A 27,286-nucleotide genomic window follows, 5' to 3' on the forward strand; every position below is an offset into this window, starting at 1 on the left:
GACCGCTCCTTATATTTCTCCTGTGTCCCATATACAACAACAATTATGCTGTCTGCAATATTTATTATGGTCCAGGTGGGATCCTATTTTTGTGAGTCATATAAGAGGCCATACTTAATTACCTGGACCCCTGGCCGAGGGTAATCAACTCGCAGATGCATATACGTGAATATTATTTGCCAGCCCCGAAAAAAAGGCTTCTAAACTCCATAAAAAATATCACTTAAGGGCTGGAGAGATGGCTCAGTGGTTAAGAGCACTGACTGCTCTTCCAAAGGTCCTGAGTTCAATTCCCGGCAACCACATGGTGGCTTACAACCATCTGTAATGAGGTCTGGTGCCCTCTTCTGGCCTGCAGACATACACACAGACAGAATATTGTATACATAATAAATAAATAAAAATTAAAAAAGAAACTTCCTCTTTTAAAAAAAATCACTTAAATGCTCGTTCTTTGCAGCACCATACTGGTTGTTCCAGAGCCACTGCCTTACAAATTACCACCCAATGTTCTGCCTGTGTTCCTTTTCATAATACACCCGTTGCTGGAGTTAATCCTCGTGGTCTCAAACTGAATGACATTTGGTAGATGGACACTACCCACCTACCCTTAGCTGGAAAGCTGAAATATATGCATGTTTCAGTAGATACTTGCTCTAAAGTAGTTTTTGCTTCGGTGCATAGTCGAGAGAAAATTAAGGATGTGATAGCTCATTGCCTGCTGGCTTTTGCTTATATGGGCTTACCTAATGTTATTAAAACAGATAATGGTCCTGCATATACTAGTGGAAAATTTCAAACTTTTTGTGTAAATGATGATATTAAACATATTACAGGTATTCCATACAATCCTCCTGGACAAGCTATAGTAGAAAGAATGCACATGGTTATAAAACAGTATTTCACAAAAATAAATAGGGGGGAGTATATTCTCTCTCCCAATACACAATTGGCTTCTATTCTGTTTACTCTAAATTTTTTAGCTGTGGAATGTGAGGATCACTCGGCCATGGAAAGACATTGGAATAAAAGTCCTCAATCCTTGGGATGGGTACGATGGGAAGACCTTCTTACGGGACAGTGGAAGGAGCTCACGCCCCTATTGGCTAGGGTTGTGGGGAGCTGTTTGTAAAGAGCCCCAAACTTCTGCATGGACTTCTTAATGTACCCCTTGGTTTTGTGTTTCACATTCTCATTGCACCCCACGTCCTCGGGTTCTTACAGAACTTCAGGTCCTTATTCATGACTCCGTGAGTCAGCTTTCGAGCAAGGTTTGAAATCTTCAGCTGTGGTGATTCTGCCCCCCCCACCCCCCCACCCCCACAGTCAGGTTTGCGGTAAGGATTCAGGCACTGGACAACAACCTGAGGCATCTCCTTTCTGAATACTTTCTTTTCTTTGCCAGCTCGCTGGAAGTGTCTGCTTCTGCTGTCTTGGGCTTTTTTGATGTCTTCATGGGGTTTTCATCAAATGTTGGGGTTCCCAGGTCCATCTCAGCTTCATGCTCAAGAATTGCATCATCTCCTGAGCTTTCCCAAGTGAGAGGATCCCACTGAGTCTGCCTTGTGATTACATGGTAGTAATAGATCTTCCTTTCAGGATCTCGGGCTGTCTTCCAGTTGGGAGGTAAAACAATGGTTTTTGGTTTTTGGGTTTTTTTTTTTTTAAGTATTCCTTCTTTCCCAGCCTTCTTTGATCCCCCTTCCTGATCAGACATCCCAAATTTTCTTTGATATTTCCAATTGCCTTTTTATTTAGGAGATCCTCTCTCTCTTATGTCATTTTTCTCAAAGTTTTTTTTTGAAAAATCTTTCCTTTCATTCATAACTAAAGAAACCTTAGTTGAATTGCTGCTTATTTTCAGGTGTATTGAGAGGTGTGTGGTTGGGATCCAGTCCACAAAGTACGTAGGATCCCCAACCTGGCCACAAGATGGTTACTGCAGCAAGTACATTCACTGAGGCAGCTCCTTCCTCTGCAGGTTCTTCCTCCCAGTCGGCGGGTCCTCCAGGCTGAACCCAGAGCCTTCACCCACAGAAGAGGCACTCTCTGGATCCAGAATGCTCTGGTCACTCTTCTTACCCTGCTCCTGATGTATGGTCGGTATGGTGGCAGAGCTCAGAGCACCCTTCATCACCGATATGACTTCATCTAGGTTTTTCACCTGCTTCTTAAACCTCTTGAGCAGTACAGACACATTGGAATAATCCATGGCAGCCAGCGCCTGGTCAAGAGCTTTGTTCTCTCTGACATATTCTCACTCTACGTCACAGCTGTCTGCACCTTGGAAGCTACTTCATCCACACAGGACGCCATCCAGAGGCAACTGACACAAATATTCTTCTTTTTGAGAGCAAGTTCAGAATAAACTCAGGCACACATCAGGTTTTTTAGCTGTTGGGCCTTTCTTGTTGGGAGAAGTCCCACCCTGCGTTTCTGCGCTCTTCTGATGAGTGCAAGCCATCCGTACGGGAAATGTCACAAGAGGAAGAGACGTTCAGATCCACGTTTCCTGGTGCAGCTTCGTGCTACAACTTTAGCAATGAGAATGCAGGTGTCCTCTGGTGCAGGCTAGCACAATGAACTCCAGAGATTATCTCAGGCACCCTGGTGTTGACTCGATGGTTTTATTTATAACCAGCTTTTAGAAGACCAGTTTAACCAGGTTTACACATGGTTATGCAGCTTTCTTCCTGCTTCCAAAAGCCATGGAAATTCAGGTGAAGTTTGGCTATGGTAGTGTACTGCCAGTCCTTTTCTGGGGTACCATTTTTTTAAGTACAGGCACACTAGCCAAAGATGACATTCCCAAAAGGCAGGTATGCTGCAAACAGGCAGAGATTTCATTCATTTAATTTGGCACATGGAACTAAATTTTGTTCCCAATATCTATGTATTTCAATTTGTTGTGCAGATTTTTGTCCAGTTTTACTGAGGGAAGGGCATAACTCTGTACAGTTGGTGGAGTTGTCTGTGAATGTGGAGACGTCACACCATAGACAGTTGAACACGTCTGTCCTTGACAATGTATGGTTGCTTGAGACTGTGCAGGAGACGAGCACTGCTGCTGTACACTGACAGACTGTTGGTTTGAATCCCAGACACCATAATTCTGTCCTTGGACTGGGCCTGGAGCTTGTGTTGGCATTACAGGGACATTGGAGTCTTGGTGTGCCACACGTTCCTTCTGAGCTACATACTGTGAACTGGAAACTTCCACAGAGGCTGCCACCGATGGAGGGGCAGCAAGGGATCCACACACAGGCACATATAAAACAATGTGTACATATATGTACATATACGTTCTTTTTAAAGTAGCAATAGTGAAAACAGTAACGTAAGGAACATCTTTTACTAGTCAGACCCTTCAGTAATCCTACTACATCGGGCGCAAATCTTTGCTGTGGTTTGATGCTGGGAGCACACAGCACCACACAGTTCTTTGTCTGTTTTTTGTTTTTCGAGACAGGGCTTCTCTGTGTATCCTTGGCTGTCCTAGAACTCGCTCTGCAGACCAGGTTGGCGCCAAACTCAGAGATCTGCCTGCCTCTGCTCCCTAGTGCTGAGATTAAAGGCGTGTGCCACCATCTCCGGCACAGTCCTCGTCATGATCTGTCCCATCCTGCGAGTCAGAGAACTTATAAACTCAGGTTCCTGGCAACCCAGCTGCTTCGAGAGCATCACCTCTGAGCACCTTTTGGCTGCAGGGCTGCGATCTTGGCATTGCGAACATTCTAACCCTGTGCCAGGGCGCATTCTGAATAGGTAGCTTTCCTGGTTGCTCCATGAGATGCAAAGCTAGTCTGGGGCCTCCACAGTGCATCTCCCACCCACCGTCATGCTGTGTTCTCCTGCACAAAGCAGTACTACCTTTCCACTGGCCATGCTGACCTCAGAAGGGGCAGGGTCTAGTGGGTGAACACTCAGTGAAGGGGTGCCAGTCATGTCCGCTGGTGGAAACTTTAAATCCACTTAAACTGTTTAATCCAGGCAACTCTGGATGTGGTTAAGCCAAGGCAAGGATCCAGAGTGGAAAATTGGACCAAGATCTGAGCAGTCGCTATGCTCCCAACAAAGGCAAAATCTGGTGCATTGAAGTCAAGCCTGCAGCCATTCCAGAAGCTGGTGTTCCAAGCCTTTGGAAGAAGGCCCAAACCACTGCAGGAGAGGCAAGGGTGAAGGCAGTACTTACAGCACAGGGGTTAAAGACTGCTCTGTGGCACTCTGAGAGCGAGCTCCCCTCCGTACACCCGGTGCTTATGGCGCAGGGAGCCACACTGACCTTGACTGTTAAGAGTCCTTCAATTTTTTTTTTTTAAGACAGGGTTAAGACTAGCATCAAAATGAGATCCACCTGCCTGTACCTGCCAAGCGCTGGGATTAAAGGTGTGCATCACCACACCCGTCAGGAAACCAGCCTTATGTGTATTGATAGCATCCTGGCCACTTCCATAGCTCAAAAGGTCCTCCCAGCCTGGCAAGAGAGCAGGTGAAAGTCCTTGCTGTGTGGGCCTGACTAGCAGTCTGAGGCCAGTCCCACATCAAGATGAAGGAGAGAACGGAGAGAACCCGTCCCACAAATCAATCCTCTGGCCTCATACACACAGCTTGCACACACCCTACACACATTCCCCCCCCCCACACACACACAATAATAGTGTTCAGGCCCTCTCTTGTCTCCTACAAGGTTTCTTATTACTTTACTGTCTTCCTTAATTAACTGTCAGAAGTCCTTAGCTGGACTGAGACCAAAACCCTTCCACTGAGGAGAGAGAAAAGATGGTTAGGCAGACAGAAGTGTTTCCATTGTCTTTGCAACAATGTTGCTATCGGCTGGGGGTCGGACAAGGTTTTAGGGAGCATGACTGCTGTGCACATGTGCGTTCACACACCCCTTCTCACTGAAACCCTTGTTAAGTGCTTATTTCTCTAAAAGAGACTCCTGGCAGCTACAAGATTCCTCCTCTTGTTGTGGAGATTGCTAGAGGCCTCTGGCTGGGATTTCAGAACGCTTAATGTTAAAATTCCGATAACTCAGACTCAAGGGTGAACAGACCTTTCACCCGGGTGGGTCTCAACATCACCCAAAAGTTCTTGTATTCATTTATAGTAAAAGCGGTCTGTCTTCATCCTAACATGTCCACAGGAGAGCGCTTTCTCGAAAGAGCTGAGATCAGCATTGCGCCATTGATATAAGATTAAAGCAGAGGCCAGCTGCTGTAAGATACACTCTTGCGGGGCCATGGCCGGCCAACAAGTTCCCGCTCTTCACTATCCAGTAACAGATACTTTGTTTTTGTTTAGAGACCAGATCTCATTACAGCCAGATCTAGCCAAGGATGACCTTGAACTCTTAGTCCTCCATTTCACAAATGCCAGGATCACAGCTATACACTACCCCCACAAGGCTCAGATGTTATTTTTCCCATTTTATATGAGAAACAAGACCCTCTCTCTGCAATATCAGATTCACGAGACTAGAAAAGGCCAATAGTTCTTAATATAAGATTCTGCAGACGACGACTCCAGCAGGCCGTAATGGCGGAGGGCTGGTGTGACAGTTTGGCTTCAGACAGGCTTTTAAGGCTCCAAATTCTGTGAAATCCTTGCTCTCCTTTCCTCACAGGCTGGTACTTCAGAGAGTTACAATCCTCAGCTCTTCCAGCCAATTCCCTTCCCAATTCCCTGTCCCGTGAGATCAGGATGCAAAGCCTTATGGGATAAACATCCTGAGGCAGCAGACTGCCTGCTCTCTTCTAACTCTTAGACAATGGGTCCCAGCCCCCAGCCAGGAGGGGAGAAGCCCTGGAGTCTCCTGCTGCTCTGTGACTTTGATGAGTTCTAAGCGCACCTCACACCATGGACCATGACAGTGCATTTTTACATCCAGAATCCCTTCCTGGACTTTGGCCAGTTCCTTGCTCTTTCTCATCACTGTGCTTCAAGCCAAGGCTTAGAATGAAGCTCATGGAAACATCACGTCATGGCGGTTCTTTGGGTGGCCTTTGTGCCCACCTCAGTTGCACCTTCCTCCTTACAGCTTGGCCTGCTTCCAGGTCATTTCTGGTAACTTCTCTTGGGACCTGCTGCCAATTTCCCCTTTACCTAGAGCTCAGGCTCTGTCCAGACTGTCCTCTTGCAGCTCTGAGTTCATGACAGTATCAAGGATGAGATTGGGAAGCTAAGGCTGTGCAAACAGAGCTCTGATGAGGGTGAGCTGGAGAAACTGGCTTTGTAGAAGCAGGTGTTCTGGAGAGGGATTGACATGAAGCAAGTCCTGGGGTGGGAATGCACACCATGGTAACATTTGGGGACAAAGTCTGGTTCTTCCTGTAAGTGTGGGCATGTGTGTGCGTCGTGTGTGCATGCGTGTGTGCATGTGCATGCACATGCGCGTACATGTGCTTGAGAGTGGCTGGTCTTCATCCAGATTCTACATCTCCAGGAGCTGTTGATGCGGTGGGCAGAGTTGCAAGACTGGCCTGTGGCCTTCGTTAGACTTCCTCTGCCCTTTATAAACAACGCCCTGCAGGACTAGGGAGTGAAGGCTACACCGTTTTTTGCTTCCCTTATCTGCAAAGTATGGCTTCTCAACATGACTACTCTGGACATTTGGGACTGGATAATTCTCTTTGGGGGAGGGGGTTCTTGGTAAACTACATATCTGACGGAATGCCTCCCCTCTGCCCATTAGCTGCCATTAGCAGTTTCCTCATATATGTGTGACTGCAGACATCAGTCTGCAGAATCCGAGAGATTTCCCCGTGGACGAAAGGCATTGGCAGAGAAACCAAAGCTGGGAACCACAAATCTAAGAGTCACTGTGTACTCCCAGAGTGTCAGGAGGAGGTGTGGGAGGCTAGCAGCGACCTGGGACACCAGGTTGTCACTGGGCCACAGAGTGAGGCTGGAGAGAAGCACCTGCCACTGTGAGCAGCCATCTTGACACACAGGGCTCAGGTGATACCCTGCTGTGAAATCTCAAAACCTCATCTGTGTGGCAAATTATTTAATGTGCATGTGTAGAGTTCAGCCCTTCTTTTGTGTTCACTCACTCAGCCTAAACAAGACACTACAAAACTTTTGTATTCATTAATTTTATAATTTTCATATTAATTCAATTTGTCCTTTAATAATTTCACACATATGCATATACATACATCTACATACACATACACACACATGTACATATATACATGTATAATACATTCTGATTGCTCTCAATCCTCACCCTTTCTGCTCTCCCTACCACCTGTCAGGCCCCCTCCTCCCTACAAACCCATTTCTCACTTTCATCTCTGTTTTATTTTGTACCCTGAGTTTAACCAGGGGTGTTCTGTGTCCCCAGGGCTTTGGGGCTGTTCACTGGAGGCTGGCGGGCTCAGCAGCAAGTACACAGTTGAGACAGTGACTTGTCCCCGTCCTAGAATCTATCGGTAGCCAATGGTCTGGAAGGGAGGGGTGAGGTCCCGTGAGCCCCTCCCCAACCACGACTGACCCTGACAGGCTCTCTTGTAGGTCTTGTGACCGCAGCTGCTGTTGAGTCCATGGCTGCAACGGCTTTGTCATCTCTAGAAGGTAACGTTTCTTAGCCCTTCCCCATCTTCTAGCTCTTACATTCCCCCTGTCCTCTCTTCCGCAACACCATCCAGAAAAGCATCTTAAAAAGAATATCACACTGAGGACTGATCCCAGGATCTTCCCTAGAGCGCTAATCCGGCCCTCTACACTGAACTACAATGTTTGGGTTTTTTTTGAGACCTTTTGTTTTCAGCAACAGTGGGGCACAGGTCAGAGACAGCGCCTCACTGCCCCCTTCGTGGCCTGAGGGGTTGTTTCCAGAGACCTCTACTGAGGTGAAGGAAGGATTCTTGACCTCACTACAGAGAAAAATTTCAGAAAGCATTGCTATGCAGTATGAAGTAGAGTTAGGTTTACTAAGGGAATTTTAGATGTAGAGTTAGGTTTACTAAGGGAATTTTAGCATTACCCTGAGAAGGTTGGTGGGGAGTTTAGGGCAAGGGCTTCTCGGGAAAGAGTAGCAACCTACACACCCGCATAGCAGCCATGTGTGAGGTGGGTGGCTTCTGGTTACTCTCAAAGGGTTGCTAAGGAGCTCTTCAGTAGATGAGGTCACAGTGCAGTTGCTGACGTGTGCTGCACGGGGTAACGACCCATAAGGTAAAAGTCCCAAGTCACAAGGCTGCACAGGAAGTTAAGATGTTTTTAAGATTTATTTTTATTGGGCTGGAGAGATGGTTCCACAGTTCAAAGTACTTGCTGAGTTCCATTCCCAGTAAAGATGTCTGGTAGCTCACAACCATCTATATCTCCAACACCAGGCTCTCTGACCCTCTCTACTCCCAGTGCATGTGCACATGCATCACACAAACACACACACACACACACACACACCACATATGAAAAGAATAAAATCTTTCAAAAAGAGTTGCTTCGTTGTTTTTGTTATTTGTGCTTAAGTGAATGCCGTGTGTTGTGTGGGTGTCCACTGCAGCCAGAAGAGAGTGTCCGATCCTCTGGAGCAGGAGTTGACAGGCAGCTGTGAGCCACCTCATGTAGGATCTGGGAAACCAAACGTGGGTTCTCTTGAAAAACAGCAATGGCTCTTCACAGCTGGGTCATCTTTCTAGCCCCAGGTTAATTTGTTTTGTTTTGTTTTTGTATTTTTAGAGACAGGGTTCTCCATGTAGCTCTGGCTGTCGTGGAACTCACTCTGTAAACCAGGCTGGCCTCTAACTCACAGAGATCTGCCTCTCTCTTTCTACTTTTGTGAGTTCTTGGGGACTGGAAGCAAGCTGTCAGGCTCACCTGCAAATGCCTTTACCAACTTGCTGGCCTGTTTCAGCATTCCTATCCAGTTACATCTCTACATAAAATAAATAAACACTCTGTGCCAGCAAACTTGATGGCAACTGTTGTTGCCTGTGCTGAATTTTTTTTAATGTAAATTGAATGTATATTGGTATTTTGCTTACTGTGCACCGTTTGTGTACCTGGTTCTCGGTGCCTGCTGAGGCCAGAAGAGGGCACCAGGCACTGACTGGATCCGGTGGTTAAGAGCCACTAGGAGGGGACTGGGGATCAAACCTGGGTCTTCTGCAAGAGCAGCCAGTGCTCTTAACCACTGAGCCATCTCTCCAGCCCTATATGCTGTGAGTTCTTTATTCTTGGCTGGAGAAAGACTTCCATTGGACCCTGGAGTGAAGGATTCTTCTCTTCTCATGTCTCCTTGATCTTCTGCGTCCCTCTATGCTGTCTCAGTCTAACTATTGCCCAGGCTGGCTGATAAAACTTCCAATCATGCCTCAGGCTCCAAAGTGCTAGAATCATAGGTATGTGCCACCACATGCAGCTCGGATGTACCATTTTAAAAGCTTCCAAAGCTCTCAACCCCGGGCTCTTGTGACGAGTTACTGCATTAACAATGCTAAGGATACTTGGGAAACAAAAGCCTCTTGTTATTCCCCCCAACACCACAATTAAATGTTTTCACTTCTGTCTGGTCTTCACTAAATAAATACGTTTTTCTTATACATGCCATCTCTTCGATCATGTGCCTGCCCCCCACCCCCCCCAAACACCACCACCAACAGTGAAATACAGTGACCCTCCTGAGGGTCTGGAGATGGTGGAGTACTCAGCTGGTAGAGCGCTTGCCTATAATAAGCACACAGCCCTGGGTTCTGCGCCAGTCCTGGCGATACACACCTGCAACCCCAGAACGCAGGCGCTAGAGCAGAGAGTCAGGCGTCTGAGGTCATCCCTGACTGCATAGAGAGTTCCAACAGAGGCAATCTGAAAAATAAATAAATACGTAAATACCTCTGAAGTAGATCTAACCTTAGGTTTCTGCCTTCTAACCAGCATTTAGGGGCTGATGTTACCACGAGAGGCTCCTTTGGTGCGTGAGGATGTTCTGAGAGAAACTGTGCCGGATACAGTGATGCAGGGTTCAATCCCCCAGCGGATGATACGCAGTGGCCGACTCCCGGGGGTTCACGCCCCCAGCGGATAATACGCAGTGGCCGACTCCCGGGAAGACGGCTTCAGTCCTATCTTTCACACACATCCACGTCACTTACTCACCAAAGGACTTTAAACTAGAAGTGTCCTTAGGTACCATCCAGAGTTCACGCCTTACAGATAAGAGATACGTTGACTTTTCCAGATATCATCGGGAAGTGTCGATGATGAGGAAGAACCCCAAGCCTCCTGAGTCCCTGAAGCTGACTGATTTTCAGGGCACTCTTCCTTATTGTACGTCCGTAAAGTTCTCTGAAGCAGAATGAAGCAATTGAATTAGGAAGGGGGAGCTGGAGTGGGACTGTGTCCCCAGAGTTCATAGGTTGCAAACTGGAGTCTCCAATCAGTACATCGATGATGCTTAGGGTGGGGCCTTCCAGGGGGGCACTTGGGGATAGATGAGGTCGCGAGACAGGATGCCCCCGACCTCACTAAGCTGTAAAAAGAGCAGGGTGGAGAGATCGCTCAGCAGTTAGAAACACTGGCTACTCTTCCAGAGGACTCAGGTTTGAGTTCCAGCACCTGTAAGCGGCTCATAACTCCAGCTACAGTGTCTGTAACTGCAATTCCAGAGGATCCCCTGTCGTCTTCAGTCACCAGGCACCAGCACGCTGTACAGGCAAAACATCCACACATGCAAAGTTGAATTAAAATAAATAAGACAGAGCTGAGCTGTACCCTCACCACTGCCGTGTTGCGATGCGTCGAGAAGGCCTTCATATCATGCTGGCGCCTTGCCGTTGTACTTCCTGGCCTCCACGACCACAGAGAATAAACTCTGTGTGAATTACTGAGCATGTGTTATTCTGTCATAACATCAGAATTTGAGACAAGAGGCTCATATAGTTGATTTACTGCAAAGGTTTTTTTTTTTTTATTTCTGTTTCCTGTACTGCAAGTGTTTGAGTCTCAGTCTGTAACATTTAATGGGAAATTGTTCCCACCAAAAGTGAGAAAATATGGGTTTAATCTGTTCGCTACAGTTTATGAGTACCAAGCCCTAGGCTAGCTTAATTTCTTTGAGCCTTGGTTCTATTTGAAAAAACAAAACAAAACAAAACAAAACAAAACAAAAAAACCAGTAAAGTCCAAGAGTCAATGAAAACTTGAGACTAGGTATCGAATGTTCTGTCCTTTGACCCAGTATCCCCTCACTTCTGGAAATCAAAATAACTCTGTGTTGGATAAACCACATGCTCACCCCCTTGGATTACAGCTCCTGTTTTCTGAGCCTGCCAGTGTGTGTGCCCTAGCCGGTGTGTGTCATTGTGTCATTAGACATGGGCATTGCAGGGTTACAGGAAAGACTGCTGTCCACAGGAGAAAAACTGCCTTGTCTGGAAATATGCAAGGTGTCAGAGGCAGAAACAGGAGTTAAGCTCCCATCTGCCTCCCCCCACAGCCCATTTCTTTCTACCATGTGGTGTGTGTGTGTGTATGTGTGTGTGTGTGTGTGTGTGTGTGTGTGTGTGTGAGAGAGAGAGAGAGAGAGAGAGAGAGAGAGAGAGAGAGAGAGAGAGAGAAGGTTTAATTTAAGACGTCTGCTGTGGTAACTGGGGAGGTGTCTTAGTGGATAAAGCACTTGGCCATTGAGGACTGGAGTTTGAACCCCAGCTCCCACATAAAAACCAGGCAGTTGTCACTGCCAACCTGCAACCCCAGCAGAGACGGGATTTCCAAGACCTGTTGCTAACTAGACTAACCAATCATCAAGCTCTTGGCTCATTGAGAGGCCTTGTCCCACCCCACAACTGGCAATGGTGTAGTTTTTATTCATTAAAGTATTGATTCTGGTTTTGTTCTATTTTCCTTTCCTTTCCTTTCCTTTCCTTTCCTTTCCTTTCCTTTCCTTTTTCCTTTCCTTTCCTTTCCTTTCCTTTTTCCTTTCCTTACAGTTAAGATTTTACTTTGCAGTTAGGCTGGCCTACAACTCTTGCCTCATCCTCCCCAGTATTAAACGATATTTAAGCCACCTTCTGTGGCTTAAGTACCATTATCTTGAAGGTTTTTAGTGTGGATTCCTCAGCTAGTTCTGCTGGGAGGCACCAGGGTAAAAGGAGAGTATCTCTACACCCAAGACGTGAACACAGATAGCACTAAACGCGATAGCAATAGCGTTACTGGGCTTGGGACAGGGGTGGGCAGCAGCCACGTTCTGTGGATCAAAGAGCTAAAGTCTGTAAGTTCTGGTCTGTTCGTGAGGGTTTGATTCAGATACTCTAAAAGTAGAATCTTCTACTTAATAAGTGGAAGTGCAATTTTGTTTGAAACTATTTGCTTCTTGTTCATTAATTTCTGGGTTTTTTTGTTGTTGTTGTTTTGTTTTTGCTTTAAGATAGGGTCTCACTATGTAGCCCAAACTGACTTAAAACTCACTATCCTCCTGCCTCAGCTTTCTGAGGTGTACACCATGACACAGCTGGAAATTAGACTTCTTGCAGGACATCCCAGGGTTGTCAGAGCGCCTATCACCTTCTGTCTGTGGCTTTGGTATCCTCGACTTCTGTCCCAGTGATTGCTCTACCACATACATTCCAGCTAGGCAGATGGGGGAGGAATAGGGGAACACCTCTACTTTCAGGGCCACTACGCAGAAGTTACAATCAGCAGTTCTAGGCATATCATGTTGCCTAGAATTTGGTTACAGAGGATTCTGGGAAATGCAGTCCTTATTGGAGTCACCACACACTCGATAGTTAATCCCAATTCTATCAAATAGGGAAAGAACGTATTTGAGGAATATTGTACTAAGACGGCTTGTTTATTCCTGGCTGCCTCGCAACTCAGCCCTGAAATAATCACACAGAAACTGTATTCTTTAAAACACTGCTTGACCTATTAGTTCTAGCTTCTTATTGGCTAGCTCTTACATATTAATTTAACCCATCTCTATTAATCTGTGTATCACCACATGGCTGTGGCTTACCAGCAAAGATTCAGCATGTCTGTCTCTGGCAGCGACTCCATGGCTTCTCCTCACTCTGCCTTCTCCCAGCATTCAGTTTAGTTTTCCCAGCCTAGCTAAGTTCTGCCCTGCTAGAGGTCCAAAGCAGTTTCTTTATTCATTAATGGTAATCACAGCATACAGAGGGGAATCCCACATCAGAGGGACACTTCCCAGAGAAGACTGTGGTAAAGCAAGACAGGAGAGAACCATGGTCCTGGTACAGTCTCTGAGGACCAGGAAGGGAGTGCTGATTGTGGAACCCAACAATATATCCTCAGTCCAACATATTTCCCATGCTGAAGACTGAATCCTGGTCTCAGGGATGCTCGGAAAGCCCTCTCACTGAGCAACAACCTAGCACATTTTTTGAGACAGGGTCTCACCATGTAGCTCAGGCTAGCCCAGAATTCTCAACCTTCCTGCCCCTACCTCATCTCCTATATATTGAGGTGACAGTTGTGTGTCACCTCATCTGGTGTGTACCACCTCAAGTGGCTCCAGTCCGTCTTATGCTGCAGCCTCCCATTAAGGGCTCCTGTTAACCTGTGTATCGGTGCCCCTAACACTTCAGGATCAGTGAGTCAAACTCTGTATTATTTGCCTGGGCTTTTTTTTTTTTTTTTTTTTTTTTTTTTGGTTTTTTGAGACAGGGTTTCCCTGTAGTTTCTAGAGCCTGTCCTGGAACTAGCTCTTGTAGACCAGGCTGGCCTCGAACTCGCAGAGATCCGCCTGCCTCTGCCTCCCGAGTGCTGGGACTACAGGCGTGCGCCACCACCGCCCGGCTTTGCCTGGGCTTTTAAACGTCCTTGTGTGTTTTTACCAGAGAAGACACTTGGCTCTAGTGGAGGCTGGAGGGAATGTACATTAGATGGTTTGGCATGATCTATCATCAAATATGTCCTTTGACCCTGGCATATTTATTCTACATGTGCAACGCGAATAAAATCTAGTCAAGGTTATTCCTTACAGCCTTTTTCTAATAGCCAAAGAATGGAAACTAGCCAAACCCTTTCGGCAGGAGACTAAGTAAATCATGGAATGTAGCCATCCAATGAACTGCTCCAAAGCTATTAACAAGAATGATATCCTGCTACGGACACATTTCAATATCTAGTCACACAGGAAGTTTGGGCCAATGGAACACATATATTATAATGCTCCCACAAGATTATATTACCCAGTGTCCTTGTCACCATCTCAGTTTAAGCAAAGATATTTCTGGGCTGACTTTACACAACAATGATATTTCACAAGGACATACTTCTCAGGATAGGCTGCCCCTTTAAGTGATATTTTTAAAAAACCAGCCAAAGAAAACGGAATATGTTGTCTAAAATTTTGTGTAAAGGTAAAAAATATAGTGGTGGTGAAACCCTCCACAAATGAGCAGCCACACAGTAGAACGAGCAGACGCTTCCACAGCAAGCAAAGGGTGTGTCAAAGTAGCAGGCATCCTGAGCACGAGAGAGCAGATGGAAGCAAGGGTGGGAAAGGAGAAGACTGGGATGGAAATGTGGGATGTGGAACATCTTTAAGGTTCTGGGAAGATCTAGAGCAATGTTATGTCTGGATTCTCGTCTCTCACATGGAAATATGCAGGTTTGATGGGGTGGCTCAGTGATGCCCTGAGGACAGACTCGGGGACCCACATGATGGAAGGAGAGAGCCCATCCCTCAAGTTGTTCTCCGACCTCCACCAAGTGTTATGGTGCCTGAGTGCTATACATCAAGAGCTCGTCAAAGAAAGAAAGGAAGAAGCTGGTGAGAGAACTCCAAGGGGAAAGGTACCTGCCAACCAAGCCCGGCAACCTGAGTCGGCTCCCTGGAACACACGGTAGAAGAGGACCAACTTCCATGGTTGCCTTCTGAATTCCATATCCTCGCCGGGGCTCATACTTACTCCCCTGTAAATAAACAAACATAATTTAAAAACTTAAGGAAGAAGTCCTGGTCTGGGCTATAAAAACATGGATGAACCTTGGGGAAATTACGCTAAGTGAAGTGAGGCCGCCACGGAAGGACACACATGACAGGATTCAACTTAAGTGAGATGCTTCCTGTGGTCTGGTCCTCGGAGAATGAAAACGACAGAATGGGAGGAGAGACCAAAAGGAGAAAGCCCTAAGGATGGTGGGCGGAGAGAGGGATCGGATGAGGAACGAGAACTCATTTCCAGGCCAGCGTGTGATCCACATCTCTTCCCAGGAAGGAATAATTGGAGTCTTTGGGCCAACTTCAGGATTGTATGAAGGAGGAAGCCGAAGCCTGAGAGATGGAGAAGCAGCTTCCGGAAGGTTCTAGGGTGGTTCTCCTTGATATTTCTAATTTTTAAAAAATGCTGCCCAGTCATTGTATAATGTGTTCTCTTTACAACGGGAATACTGTGTCTGTTCATGGAAAAGTCTCTTTATTGAGTAATATAATATTTTTTTAAAATCACAGCTAGGGAGAAACCTAACAGTATATTTCAGGGCTTTTAGAAAAGGACAAGAGAGAACTCTCAGTCTCGAGTCAGGGAGCCAGGGTTCCAACAGGCTACAGTGAAACACGGTGGGAAGGAGAGACCTAGGCTTGTTTTTATTAGTTTATTTATTATTTATTGGGGGTGGCAGGTCCGTGCTCCACAGTGGAGGTCAGAGGGCAGCTTGGAGGAGTCAGTACCCTCCTTCACCATGTAGGTCCTGGGGATTAAACTCAGGACTTCAGGTTTGGTGGCAAGTGCCTTAGCCAGCTGAGTTATCTTTCTAGTTCTCTCCCTCTCTCCCTCTCTCCCTTCCTCCCTCCCTCCCTCCCTCCCTTCCTCCCTCTGTCCCTCCCTCTCTCCCTCCCTCCCTCTCTCTCTCCCTCCCTCCCTCTCTCTCTCCCTCCCTCCCTCTCTCCCTCCCTCCCTTCCTCCCTCCCTCCCTCCCTCCCTCTCTCCCTCCCTCTCTCCCTCTCTCCCTCCCTTCCTTCCTTTTCAAGACAGGATTTCTCTGTGTAACAGCCCTGGCTGTCCTGGAATTCTCTCTGTAGTCCAGACTAGCCTCGAACTCACAAAGATCCGTCTGCCTCTGCCTCCTGAGTGCTGGGATTAAAGTCTTGCGCCATCGCTGGTCTCTTTCTTTTTTTATAAATAGGCTTTTGAGTAAATGGTAAAGATATGTAATTTTCATTAAGTTTTTTAAAGCTCTTGGTTACAGTCAAAGTTTTTTTTCCAAAACAAGAGTGACACACATTAATATGTATATAAGCCATGCACTTTGTATAAATAAATATAATGTATATTTAGCCTTTGAATGTTTGGAAATAAACACAAAGTATACATGTAGGCTAAACCATCAGGAATGAGTGACAGGCAAGTTCAGATCCCGTATATCCTGAACTTGTCTGCTGGCAATCTGCCTCTCGCTTGCAGCCCCTGGAAAACACAGCTCACAGGGAAGGCACTGGAACTGGACAAGGGTCAGAGACAGTGACATCCGGAGCGAGTGTGGGTCCCTGGGTCAATGTGTTGGGGGTAGCGAGTAAAGGAAACTGGCTTGCTCAAATTTAGCCCAAATGGGAAGTGGGCTGACACTCAGAAGGTCACAGAACCCACAGGCCAGAAGAGCCTTGGTTTCCACAAGGGACAGAAACCAGAGGGAACAATGTCACAGGCCAGGCCACTCCGTTTCCCAGGACCTCCTGTTTCCCATCTGCTGCCTGGCATGAGCAATACCAGGAAAGGCACATTATAAAAAGTCGTGCACGCAGGAGACAGCAGAAACAAGTGAGTAAGAATTCTAGCACTGAGGAAACAGACCAGAAACCCAAAGACTTGAATACCCAAGCTCAGAAAAACAGGTCCAAAGAAATCAGACAGAGGCAAGTCAGTGCTTGCTACAGTGTAGCAATCGAGAGTGTGGGAAGGCTCTTCAGGTGTGCGCTGCTGAGAGGAAAGGCATGCTGGCGGTGCCTGCTGCGTGGTAACAGTGTGATTGTGCTGATATTTATCCACTTAAAAGAAGACATCTCCATGTTAAATTTTTATTTTTTCTTTCCTTTTTTGGCTCTTGGCGCTCTCTCTCTCTCTCTCTCTCTCTCTCTCTCTCTCTCTCTCTCTCTCTCTCTCTCCTCTAGCTCTCGCTCTCGCTCTATAATAGGAATAAAGTCAGGCAATGAGGCAACTCCCTGGAGAAGCCCTGACACTCTCTTGAGTATGTTCTTTGGCTCTGCAATGAACTTCTTCCCAATTTCCTTTTTGAAGAGTTAAGCAATGAAGGAAAAAGCGGAGCCGTACAACAGCAGTGTAGTAATGTAGTATTTTTTAAACAGTGAGAAATGCTCCAACAGAGTCCTCCAGACACTGAAAGAGCAGGCAGAGGCCTCTGCAGAGCAGCCGCTGAGCCGCTGGAGGGGGGCGGGGCCTACAGCTTCCGAGTCGGGGCTCTAGGCCAAAGGTTACAGCTCTTCCAGAAAGTGTCTAGCAGGCTTTCTGGTTCTTGGCAGAAAACCACCCCTAGAGTGAGGCGGGGGAGGAGCGGGGGACTCCAGGTCCCACAGACTTAGATTCATGTCCCTGGAGCCACTGCCAAGGACAGAGAAATCCAGAGAAGCTTCGAAAGACAGAAGCTGGATCAGTGAGTAAACATTAAGAGTCAGAGGTCCTGGCGGCACCAGCTTTAATCCCAGTACTTGGGAGGTAGAAGCAGGTGGATTACTGCGAGTTCAAGGCCAGCCTGCTCAACAGCGTGAGTACCCAACAGCTAGCACTATGTAATGAGAACCTGTCTCAAAACTTTTTTTTAAAAAGAGAAGAAAAAAGAAAGAAGGCTGTTTGCAGAACCAGTCCTCGGCCTTGGGGAACAGCCTTTTGCTGGGGATGGGGATACACAGGTAAATGTGGTAACGACCTCCATGGGCAGGAAGCAGAGCCAGAGCAGAATTCTCAGAGAAAGGTCAAGGCCTCTCTGTGGACCACAAAGTTCCCCTAACAGACCTAAAACTGCTGTAAACACAGGTCCTCGGACTAGGGGTGTGGCTTTGCAGTTCAGCGCTTGCCTTGCCTGTCTGAAGCCCTGGGTTCCATCGTGAGCCTCGCCGCCACAAAACAGCCTCCCCCGACTCTTCAAACCCGTCTCATTCTTACCTCAGTTGCTCACACCCAAGTCAGATGGTCATTTTACAAACGGCACACAATCCGCGAGACAGGACAATGGGTTTGGATATGTTCCTAGCGACTTTCTCTCCTCTGATCCACCAAGGAGGTGAGGTCTTTGCCACACCCCTTCCCGCCCCACACCTCCTTCCTCCTCTTCACCCCCCTCTTCCTCCCCCCCTTCTCTTCCCCCACCCCATCTCCTACCCTAGGTCCTCAGCAGAAGCTCAGGCTGCTTCATCTGAAACAGAATCTCTGAAAGTTGCCTTCCTCTTTGGTTTTGTTTTCTTAAACTGAAGAGACGATAGTTTTTCCTCTTTCAAAAAATGTTTTCTTTACTTTTGAAAATTTTATCACACGTGTATAATGAAATATGTGACCCCAATTCCCCCCTTCCTACTCTCCCCATATACTCTCAACTCCTTCTCCACTTCATGTCTTTTTTTTTGATAACCCAACCAAGTCCAGTTTATAAATAATAAACAGTTTATTATTAAACCAAGTTTATTCTGTCTATATATATGAGTGTCGAGAGAGTGATGGGCTTAATATGATAAATGACGTGCATGGAAATATCACAGTGAAACCCTTTGTTTCGTCTAATCGACATATGCTAAGAAGAAAACAAAGCGAACAGAAAGAGAAGCGCAGGGTTTCGCACGTTCGTGGCGTTTTCAGTTGCTGCCTGCCCATGCCGTCAGCGCCGGCTTCTCTGACTTGGTTTGACAGCGCCCTCTCCCAAGGGCTGGCCTCTGAAGTAGTTATAAATCTACAGCATAAATCCAGAGGGACAGCTGCAGACCAGCGGCTGCCAGAAGCAGGATGAGAAAGGATGAAAGGAGCGGGTGGAGGGTGGGAGACACATTCATTATCCCGGTGGTGGTGGTTTCACAGGTGTCTACATACGTCTAAGCCTGTCAGGTTTATATTTTATGTATGTGATTCATAATTGTATTTCTTACAAAGAAAGAGAGAAAAGGCGCTGGAGATGGCTCAGCGGACAAATGTGCTTGCCACTTAACGCCTAACCGCCTGAGTTTGATTCCCAGAACCAACAGGGTGGAAGGCGAGATCAGACTCTCAGAAGCTGTCCTCTGACTGCCACACATGCACTGTGATATGTGTGCGTGCACACACACACCACACACACACGCGCGCACACACACGTACACACACGCACACACATGTACACACACGCACACACACACACAAAGTAAATAAATAAAATGTAATTTAAAAGTGTAAGCCAGCCAGTGGAGAGGTTGCTTTGTGGTTAAGAGCATGCACTGTCCCAGAAGACCCAAGTTCTCTTCCCAGCAACCAAACTGGGCTGCTCACAACCCCGTAACTCCAGGTCAAGGAGATCTAACACCCTTTTCTGGCCTCCATGGATACTGGACACACAGAATACACCTATTAACTAAATAATAATACATAGTAAATAAATAAATAAACACATAATTAAAAATAAAATACGTTATGACCATATGAAAGTAGTTACCTGGAGAATACATATTTTTAAAACCAGAATAAGGGAAGCTAAATAAGTTAAATAAGCACGAACTAACAGCTGCATACAAGAAAATTTATAAAATAAGCAAGGACATGGAGAAAAATACTTACAAAGAATGTATTTGATAAAGGACCTACATTGGTTTGGAATTGGAGATACTGGTGTTGACCAATGTTTGTCCGATAGATTGTGTTTACCTGGATCTAATCCCCTCACTCATCTTTATCACCATAGTAACAACGTCAGTAGATGTCCTCAAGTAGAAAAGCACACACATCCGGATGCTAATGAGTGGGTGTGTCTCCTGAAACAGCGTAGGGTTATCTGATGACACTGAGATTGCCTGATGCACACGGCCCTGTGCAGCCGCTGTCCTCCGGCAAAGGAACCAGAACTCTTTAGAGAAATGGCTGAATCCGGGGCAGAGGCAGAGAAAACACAGCTGAGCCTAGAGTGTCTTACGGAAGCGCTCCCCAATAACAGGAACAGGTTAGAAGAATACAGAGGCCGGTTTGAACAGACATCTAGTGGCAAATCTGGTTCGATCCAAAACCGAAATGATACAGGTATAAATAATTACAGACTACAGAGGACAAAATGGGCTCCCAGGGATTTATCCCCATAGAACCAAAGACAGTTTACAGAGCCTCGATTCACCATAAACTATGGACAAATTACAGGAGCAGGCCATGGTGACTTGCAGCTTTCGTCCCAGCATTTAGAAGGCAGAGACAGGAGGATCGCAGCTTGTCCCAAGTCAGTCCAGGCTACATGATGAAACTGTCTCAGACAAACCAACAAATAAACAGATGGCAAATCCTAAGAGGGGGAAATGTACAGCCAAACTCCACAGTCTTCGCCTTAGCCAAGCGAGCAAAATAAACACCTTTGGAATCCAACAGGCTAGAAACAGAGCATCTCCTGTTTGGGGTTGGTCCCAGTTAAACTCAGGTCCTATGTCTCTGGCAGGAATGACACAGCTTCACCTGAAAAGTCAAAGTTTTGGAACCTGTTTCAGACATTTGAAAACGAAGGAGACATGATAGCTAAGTGGCAGGATTTCCCACTGCAACAGCTGTTGTTATAAAGGCCTACGTGGGTCAAACAAAGAACTTGAACCCAATCCAGGGATGACATCATAGTAAATATAAATGCTTTTGTTCAGACGTGTAAAAAGATCTTTGCTGGCCGGGCGGTGGTGGCACACGCCTTTAATCCCAGCACTCAGGAGGCAGAGGCAGGCGGATCTCTGTGAGTTCGAGACCAGTCTGGTCTACAAGAGCTAGTTCCAGGACAGGCTCCAAAGCTACAGAGAAACCCTGTCTCGAAAAACCAAAAAAAAAAAAATCTTTGCTTGTAGAAAATGTGTGTTAAGTTTTATTAACTGTGCTCCATTAAAAAACTTAGAATGATAGAGCATCCCCTCTGCAGTGTGCTCACTGTGAACTCTAGGAAGAAAGATGGCCTTTGCACTGTGGTGCAATGTTTCTGCATTTGAGCTTGTTTCCAAAAGGAAGGAAACGGACACCAGCTCCTGCAGAACAAGTAAGAAATAACTGCAGAGCCGGCCATGGTGGACTGTCTGTTGTTCCAGCACCTTGGAAATTGAGACAGGAGGGTTGGGAGTTCTAGGCTAGCCTGGACAATATAGTCAGTCCTTATCTTGAAATATAACCCAGGGTACTGAAGGTACAGTTCCTTGTTAAAGACTTGCTTAGCATGCCCATGGCCAAGAACCATATAAGAGCACGATTCGGTAGTTAGTGACAGGAACACGTGGAGGAGATACCGTGAAGGCCAGATCTTGGCTAAAGGAGCCACCGTGTGACCAACAGAAAGACCTATACCAAGGCATATCATGAATGGAGTCTCAGGGAACAAAGGACGAAGAAACACATTTTAAATGCCATATTCTGAAAGATCTGAAGAATAGCTATCTAACTGAAATATATCTATATATAGAAAACCTAACCAATATGACTACAAGCTTGACTTTTTTATTATTTATTTATTATCTATTATAGATGATTATATTATATTTCTTAATTATACATTACATTTTAAATGAACTGCACAATCATAATACCTTAATTAAGAGCAGAAATATATATATATATACCAAAATCTATCTTGTAAATAATCATATTATTATAAATGCTCAATTATTTTTATGCTTTTTATATTCTTGTTTTGGTTGGGTTTTGTTTTTCCAAGACAGGGTCTCGCTGTAGCTCTGGCTGTCCTGGAACTCACTCTGCAGACCAGGCTGGCCTTTAACTCATAGAGATCTGCTAGCCTCTGCTTTTTGAGGGCTGGGATTAAAGGCATGCGCCACCACTGCCTTACTTTTTATTTTCTTAAAAAAAAAAAAAAGTCAAGCAAAGCCCGTAAGGAACTGTGTTTTAGTAATGGACCCGAAAGACATAAATACTGCATATTGATCTAAGATTACAGTATGGCTGTGTGGGGAGGAGGATGGGTGGAGGAAGCGTATATGTGTGGGGTCTAAGTTTAAAAAGAAGCAAGATCTCAGTAGTCAACAGAAAGTCAATGGTTGATAGGAAACTTAGAAAAAAACTCAAGCAATAATTGAATGTGTACCAAAAGAAGTAACTTATTTGATATCTTTAAGACCGTTTTTGCCTGTCTGGGACATAATTTTTCACAGGATCATTGAGACATAATTCACACACCAGACGATTCATCTATTTAAAGCATACAATTCAGGGGCCAGCAGGATGGCTCCGGGATTTTTTAAGTCTGGTGACCTGAGTTCAATCCCCACAACCTATGTAAAGGTGGAAGCAGAGAACGGTAAAAAGCACGTTTTACCATGCACAAGGTACCAGGGAACTGGTAGTGAATAAATTGTCCTTATCATTTAATATAGCCTATATTTTACTGGGCAGAGAGTAAATGGGGTAATTTTATAAGTGTAAACACACAAAACTCATACTGGGATATGAAGAGGGGAATATAAGGAGGAAAGAGACAGGAGCTTATGCAGTCTGAGGTTTGGTGGAAACAGATGCACCTGGGATATGCAGTCTGAGGACAGGATCGCCCCTTCAGTCTGACATTGGTGGAGGTAAAAGAACTCTCCAGTGACTGGCCACTTTGCTTCTCTGATCTTCAGCTTTCCAGGTTTTATTTATTGAGACCATTAGAATATGAGCAGTATGGGTTCAATTCCTGGCACCCACATGGCAGCTCACAGTTGTCTGCAACTTCAGTTCCAAAGGATCTGATGCCTTCTTCTAGCTCCCATGAGCACCAGGCACACACACGGTACACAGACATGTACGTAGACAAAATATTTATACACATAAAAAAAGATTTTTTTGAAGACATATAAAAAAAGAAGGAAGATTGGGAGTGTCTAGAGTGGAGATCTGCATTTGTTTAATATATTGTACTTGGTTACATACAGACATTTCCATGAAAGCCTTTTTTTTTTAAAAAAAAAAAAGAGCATATCCCATCCCATATCCAGCTGCTCTCCTTTGTTGCAGTTTGAGAAAGACTCTCTGATGTGGGATTCCCCTCTGTATGCTGTGAATACCATTGGTTAATAAAGAAGCTGTTTTGGACCTGTGATAGAGTAGAACAGAGCTAGGCGGAGAAGACTAAACTGAATGCTGGGACTGTGATAGACTATAGGACTTTTGAAGTTAGACTAAATAAATCTTGTCCTATATAGAATATGGTCACAACCCTCTGGGGCCATGATGTAGGATTTCCCTCTGTATGCTGTGAGTATGTTTTGTTATCATTGGTTAACAAAGAAGCTTCTTGGACCTAAGGCAGCACAGAATAGAGCAAGGTGAAAACTCCAAGAAGAGATGGAGGACAGAAGCAGGCAGAGTCAGGGAGATGCCACAAAGCCGCTGAAGGAGGCAGACGCCCTGGAACCTTACCGGTAAACCATGAGCCTTGTGGAAATACATAGAATAATAGAAATTGGTTAATTTAAGATGTAAGAGTTAGTTAATAAGAAACCTAAGCTAATAGGTCAAGCAGTGTTGCAATTAATGTAGTTTCTGGGTGATTATTTTGGGTCTGGGAGGCCAGGAAATGAACGAGCAGCCTCTGCCTACAGGGCCAGGGAGTGGAATGTGGTGGTTTGAATTTAAATGGCCCCCATAGGCTCATAGGGAGTGTCACTATTAGGAGGCATGACCTTATTAGAGGAAATACATCACTAGTGGTGGGCTTTGAGTTCTTAGAAACTCAAGCCAGTTCTAGTGGCATTCACTTCCTGCTGCCTGTGGATCCGGATGTAGAACTCTCAGCTCCTTCTCCAGCACCATGTCTGCCTGTGTGCTGCCATGCTTCTCATCATGATGATAACGGACTAAACCTCTGAAGCTACAAGTCAGCCTCAATTAAATGTTTTCCTTTATAAGAGTTGTCATGGTCATGGTGTCTCTTCACAGCAGTAGAAACCCTAAGACAGAGACCATGATGCCAGAGCAGAGAGAGACGGAGAAAAATAGGGCAGAGAGGTCTTGGGAGCCTGCAGGGCTATGTAGTCCTTGACTGAGCCATGGGATTTCTTTTGTTCGGTTTTATAAAGTTCAGTTTGATGCGGAGCCCTAGAGGCTGTGGAGCAGCGAAGTGGAACAATCTGAACCTTTTGCAACTGCCTCAGTCTACTGAGACACAGACTCCGAGGAAAGAAGCAGAAAGACTAACCTGGGAGGCCACAGAAATGATTCAAGAACAATATGATAATGTCTTGGACCAAGTGGACATATACATCATGGGGGCCAAGAGTCAGTTCTGGGTTTAAAGAGCTGTGTGCGTGTGGGGGTGGTGGTGGATGTGTATGTGCGCGTGTGCATGTGTGTATAGCATAGCACATGTGTGGAAGTCAGCAGACAACCTTTGAGAGTCAGTTCTCTCTTCCTACCCTGTGGGTCCTGGAGAAGGAAATCAGGTCACCCACCAACCCCGGATTCTGGCTATATTCTGAAGGCAGTCTAAAGGTTTGCTGGCAGATATCTAGGAGAGAAAGAGTGAGATCAGCAATGCCTCCCTGGGGGAATGACCTCTCCATTACTGAAACAGGGAAAGTAGATGAAGAGCTTCGAGAGGGAGAATTGAGGACATGGTTTAAGGTCTGCTCATAGGTGTGTCATATGCATCAGGTATTTAATTCAGCCCCTAGTCCAGAGGGAACTCTGCTTTAGCTGTGAACCCGAGAGTCATCACTCCTGCATACTGATCTCATCTAAGATTACAGTACGGCTATGGGGGGAGGAAGATGGGTAGAGGAAGCGTATGTGTGTGGGGTGTATGTTTGTTAAGAAACAAGAGCTTAGTAGTCAACAGAAAGCCAAAGGGTGATAGGCAACTTTTTTAAAAAGCGAGCAATTATTGAATATAAACTATCAGAAATAACTTGCTTGGTATCTTTAAGACCATTTTTGCCTGTCTGGGACATAATTTTTCACAGGATCATTGAGACATAATTTACACACCAGACAATTCATCTGTTTAAAGCGTACAATTCAGGGGCCAGCAAGATGGCTATACAAGCAAAGTCCGGTGGCCTGAGTTCAATCCCCACAAAGGTGGAAGGATCTTTCCACCTTTGATCACCTGATGATGATGATGATGGTGGTGGTGGTGGTGGTGTTAATTTTTTAAAACCAAAAAAGGACAATTTGGTGCCTTTCATGTACTCTTAGATTGGTGCAACCAATATCACTATAACAAAACTGAGAACATTTTCATTGTTCTAGAGAAGAGTACTGACCATTAGCTGAAAGCCTCTAAATCTCTAACCCTTTGCCCATGAAGTATTACTTAATGGGGAAATAATACTCTGCATCCTATCCCATGGGTCTGCATCCTATCCTATGGGTCTGCATCCTATCCCATGGGTCTGCATCCTATCCTATGGCTCTGCATCCTATCCCATGGGTCTGCATCCTATCCTATGGGTCTGCATCCTATCCCATGGGTCTGCATCCTGGATGTTTCCACATAAACAAAATCACACAGCATGTGGTGCTTTGCAAACTGGCTCCTCCCACTGAACAGTTGTATGTTTTATCTTTCTGCTAGCTGCCCAGTGCTTCCCCTAGGACGTAACTTTTTGGAAGAGTCTCCTTCAGTCTTTCTCTGCACTCTGCTTGCTGGGAGCTGGGTTATTTTTGTATTTAAACCAGCATTAACTTTGTTAGTGTTTATCAGCATTCAGCTGGAGACACGGCACCATTGGAATAGCGTCTGCTTAACACACACAAGGTCCTGGATTTGCTCCTCATAACACATCACCCCGCTGTGGTAGCACACGCCTGCGGTTCCAGCCTTTAGAGGGGAAAACAGAAGGATAACACATTTAAGGTTATGGGTAGAGGGATGGCTCATTGGTCAAGAGCACAAAACTGCTCTTGCAGAGGCTCCAAGTCAGGTTCAAGAATCCGTGTTAGGTGGGGATCTGACAGCCCTTTTCTGGCCTCCACGTGGATCTGCCCTCATGTGCACACACGCACACTCATTTAATTCAAGGTTCTAATTGGCTACACGCAGAGTTTGAAGCCAGCCTGGGCAACACAAGACCTTGTCTCTAAAATAAAATATATAGGGTGACGTGTGGTGGCGACGTCTTTAATCCCAGCACCTGGGAGACAGAGGCAGGCCGATCTCTGTGAGTTCCAGGCCAGGCCAGTCTACACAGAGAGTTCTGAGCCAGGCATGGCTACAGTGAGATTCTGTCTCAATAAAATAAAATAGTAAAAGGAAGTTTATTGTTATTCCCTGTGAGCCCGGTGCACTGTATGAGGTGCAGCCCTTCTGCACTTCTGTTGAATCATGTATTAAAGTTTGTTGGGTGTGAGACAGGAAGACTCCTTGAAGCTCAGGCCAGCTTGGCATCAGAGTGAGACTTTGTTTCAAAAATACTGGAGAAAGCCGGGCGGTGGTGGCGCACGCCTTTAATCCCAGCACTCGGGAGGCAGAGGCAGGTGGATCTCTGTGAGTTCGAGGCCAGCCTGGTCTACAAGAGCTAGTTCCAGGACAGGCTCTAAAAAAGCTGCAGAGAAACCCTGTCTCGAAAAACCAAAAAAAAAAAAAAAAAAAAAAAAAAAATACTGGAGAAAAAAAAGCTCTGCTTTTGATCCCCAGAACTGAAGAAACCAGGAGTGGTGGCACACCCATAATCCCGGTACCTAGAAGGCAGAGGTGAAGGATTAGTAATTAGTAATTAGTAATTAGTCATCCATGGCTACACAGAGACCCTGCAGCCAGCCTGGGCTATATGCTTCAAAGCCAAAGCAACAACAACAATTAAACCCCACAGACTCAGCGGTGCTGTTTTTGTTTCGTGAGTCCAGAAGTTCCTGTGACACCAGCTTATTTTTAGGATGCGGGACATATTTGATACGTCAGATGATGGCCTTTTACAGAAGTGGCTTCATGTTTTGGACGGAGTCTCCCTCATAAAAAAACAAAAACAAACAAAACATTAGAATGAGTCTTCTTTTCTTTGCTTTCAACTTTCAGGTCTCCATCTTATCCATCCGAAAGGATGATTTATCGAGTTTGCCAAAGGTATTTCACATGTGTTTGTTACATGAAGAAATTATGTGAGCTGAAAAATAATTCTCCAAAACAAATATGACATTTACCCTTTTGCCCCTTCCTCCCCACCAAACAC

General features: G+C 45.7%; 1 non-coding gene and 1 pseudogene across 1 annotated transcript; one reads left to right on the plus strand and one right to left on the minus strand.

The window, feature by feature from the left end:
- Positions 1–1,035: 1,035 nt before the first annotated feature.
- On the minus strand, positions 1,036–1,717 carry LOC121676986 (annotated as a pseudogene).
- A 15,687-nt stretch (positions 1,718–17,404) lies between these two features.
- LOC119800561 lies at positions 17,405–17,467 on the plus strand. The gene has a single exon (XR_005283053.1). It is a non-coding gene; the product is annotated as a U7 small nuclear RNA (small nuclear RNA).
- The last annotated feature ends 9,819 nt before the right edge of the window (positions 17,468–27,286 follow it).

The sequence above is a fragment of the Arvicola amphibius genome, chromosome 13 (genome assembly GCF_903992535.2).
Source record: "Arvicola amphibius chromosome 13, mArvAmp1.2, whole genome shotgun sequence".
Classification (NCBI taxonomy): Eukaryota; Metazoa; Chordata; class Mammalia; order Rodentia; family Cricetidae; genus Arvicola; species Arvicola amphibius.